This window comes from Aplidium turbinatum, chromosome 4 (genome assembly GCF_918807975.1).
Source record: "Aplidium turbinatum chromosome 4, kaAplTurb1.1, whole genome shotgun sequence".
Classification (NCBI taxonomy): Eukaryota; Metazoa; Chordata; class Ascidiacea; order Aplousobranchia; family Polyclinidae; genus Aplidium; species Aplidium turbinatum.
Genome location: NC_137475.1, coordinates 29,603,593 through 29,607,434, shown reverse-complemented (window position 1 = coordinate 29,607,434; position 3,842 = coordinate 29,603,593).

Here is a 3,842-nt window from a genome sequence, read left to right as displayed (position 1 = left end):
TTATATCAAATAAAACAAGCACACTGAACTATGTTTTAACTAAACTAGTCAGACAAGCAAAATACTTCAATTAACCCCTATGAAATTAGTAATCGAAAAACAAGGCGAGGCTCAGGGGCGCCGGAACGATTTTTGACTGGGGGGGGCAAGATTACGAAAAAAGGGCACTTTTGTTTAGTAAAAGGCCAATTTTTTTTTCAAGTTTCAAGATAAAATATAGCGATAATGATAATCCGGTATACAAAGAAGGGCACCATCCTATGTTATAATGATGTAACCTACTGTCAAGCCTTAAAGTAGCCTGTGGCCATGGCCGCTAAGTAGTGGTTGAATGAACCGCCAGTGCTACCTCCTCAATCGGCGAAGTTTGGCCGCCGATCTCTTCTAGCCAATTATTTAATTTCGCAATAGAATGATCGTGGATTAACTGTCGAAAATATGCAGTATCAAAGAGTGACGCAAAATTAGGTTAGCGCGTCATAATCGCCACTGTTGCATTGTGCGGGGAATATTTGTTATTGATGGAATATATCCATCTGCGATCGCCAGCGCTGTAAGTCTTGTTTGTAACTCCCGACGTTTATTTTAACAAAGTCTTAATCCGAAGTGCTAATTTACATCGGCTGGCAATATTGTCGTTTTTATGTCGATTCGATGTTGTCGGACATTGAACCGTTGTTAAAAAGGAGAACTAAGCTATTTGACATCAATGGGGAAAACATTTTTTGATCATATTTTGCAAAAATTATATGCTTCTTTTAGTAATGTACATCATTGAAATAGCTAAAACCTCAATTGCTAAGGCAACAGGGATCAGATGTCAGTAGATGAAACAGAAAAAATATTTCGCACTTGCTAGTGCATCGTCAGTTCTGATAAAAGGCAGTTAAAGCTTACAAGTAATGTTTTAATCATTGAAATACTTATTTTATTACCTTGCCGTCATCGTCAACACATGTCGAATGTTGTTTTTCGTTGCTAAAAAGAATTCTAGGGGAGTGGCAAACTTCTATAAAATCAGCCACATTGCAGACCGTTTGAATAGTAGCCTACTGGATTACAATCCCGATAAAGCAGTATTGCGTGGTGCAGCGATTCTCTTGTAGGACGTCGCCCAGGCCCAGACTTCAACAACGCTAAGTGATCATTTTAGCATTGTTGCAAGTTTAATTCTATTCACTTGTGCTATCGTTATTTTTATTTTGGCCTCCAAGCACGCAGATTTGGCCGCCAAGAAGGAGCTCCCGGTAGGCCACGATGGCTGCCGAAAAAAAAACGAGTTTTATGGCCTGTACTGTGTTGCAACATTTTGTGCTGTAAATATTATTTTGAGGCAAAAATGAAAGATTATAATTAGGCTAAAAGCGAATAGCAGAAATTGTTATATTGCAAAATGTGCAGTTGCTTACATGACTTTAAACGTCGGCTGCATAGCCGAGTGGTGAGAGCCCTGGAACGGCAATCGAAAGGGCGCCGGTTCAGCACCGCTCAAGAGCATGCGGCTGTGTCTTTGGCAGGACACTTAAAGGCATGCCTGAAGGTGGACACGAAGATTGGCTTCCTTGCCTTTCCGTCCACTTAATATACATCTCAGGGAATCTTCAACCACCAGGTGTAAACCTGGATCGACAAACAAAAAATATATTTAAAAAAAAGACTTTAAAAGGGCACCATTGCCTCCCCTGCCCCCCCGCTTCCGGCGCCCCTGGCGAGGCTATCAGCACAGCAATTAACTAACCAACTCCTCAACAAAAATACAAAAAAACTTTGGTAGAGCTTGGCAGCAGTATTGCCAGACATTTTTAAAATTTTCAGCATCATCAACAACCAGACCAGGTCAGCTCAGTTTGATTGATTGATTGATTGATTGATTGATTGAATCTTTATCCTCGGACTGGGAAAGCTTCTTGAAGAGCTTAATCCTGGCAGTTTCGCATACTTGTAGAGGCTTTGAATCACTGACGCAGGCCCGGTCACCGAGATTGACAGAGTGAAGTTTCCGATTGTTGAAGTCTTGTTGCCGGGGAACTATTCCATCCATTAGATGCCGCTGAATGGAGAGCAGTCCTTAACGTGCGTTGCTCAAGCGCACACCCCGAGAGTCGAACCAGCGCCGCTTGATCTTGAAGTTTCTTCGTTCCAGAAGTGACGCGCTAACCAATTGTTTTTACAGGTCGGTCCATTATAATAAGTTAAAAAAATCCCAAAAGTAGACTAAAGATAAAAATTCGCGCAAAGCAGTCAGCAAAGTGAAAACTTTCATAAAAAAATGCCATTTTTTGTAAGAAATTACAGCCATCAGCCAGTGCAAAACGAAACAACCAAGGGAGGGTTCTTTCCTGATCTCCAAGGAGTAGGGACAGCCCGACTCAAGAACAAACGGCGCTTTATACAAGTCATATTTTCTTCTATTTTCATAACGCTCAGAGCTCAAGGTCGATAACCCGGAGGTTACACTTTTCAGGTTTATATTTTTTGTTCCTTACAAAATGAAATTTGTAACCTGGCTTATCATTAGTGCATCCGCTTCGGAAGCCGCACACGTTGCAACTTATTTCGATCTAGAACGTGTCTCAAGCACGTTCTATTATTTTTCAAACCTTTGCTATGTTAACATACATTTTTTTGCTGTGATGGCCAGAAATAAAAATAACTAAACTGATAATGGCTGAGTTATCCTTTTTTCAAATTTTAATTTTGTAAAAGTTGACTTTGACAACATTGAAACTTGCACGCATGAGTTGTTGTGGACATAATCATGTAGGCTTCAGCTTCAGTCAAGACGATCTCCTTGCAGTTCAGTCATCAAATCATCCATGAATCATCATAGACAGTGGTGTCACGGCTTGTGTTTTAGCCCAAGGTCTTGTGTTTTTGATTTTGTGCTTTCCGATCGATTTTTACTAAATCTTGTGTTTTTTAATCAAAGTCAAATTAATCGTTGCTACCATGGTTTGAGTTTGGTAGAGAATTAAGGACTGGCACTAAAAGGTTTTGGCAACTTGTTTGTTTGTTTATCTTTATCCTGCATTGCGGGAAAGCGGACGTGAGCGCTATGCATCGGTGTACGCCTTCCGACGTACACCTGACCCACGCTGCAGCCGACGGCAATGTCTGTTTCCGGTTGTCTACTCTACTTATGACTTAAATTTGGTACTACCTATTACTCGAAATCGATCACTAGGTAGAAGCAATTATCGTAAAGTTTCTTGCCCAGAGAAACAACAGCAAGTGCGGGTGGCTGGAGTCGAACATGCAGGCTCTCGACTGCGAGCCCAACGCGCTAACCACTTGGCCACGGCTGCCGACTAGGCTTCTAGTACCGTACTTAAGCATATTGACCAATTTTATACATTAAGTTATCAAGCCTGAAAAGATGAGCAAAAAATTTGATCTGAAGAAAGTATGCCAGACTCAGAGGTTGTGTTGCTAGATAACAAGAGCAGCAAAAAGAGTACATCACCATTCAGCATCAAATAATGACAATTATTCACCAAATCCCAAAACAAAAAAGTGGTATAAACAGCCTTTTAATCGTCAATGAACACATCCCGATTTTAAAAGTTTGATACAAGAAGACAAAACTGATCGATATGTAGCTTTTTGTAAGATTTGTGATACCGGGGCCTATTAAATTAAAGACCACAAATTTAAATGTTGAAACAGTGATTTAGTAAGCATGTATTTTCTCTAAACTGTTGATTTTAGAATGTTATTCTTCAAATTGGCACAAAATGAGCCACAAAGGTTCAATTTTGCAATCTTGTGCTTTTTGACTTAAATCTTGTGCTTTTTCCAAATTTTCTGTGGCAGCATTGACCATAGATGACTTATATAGTACC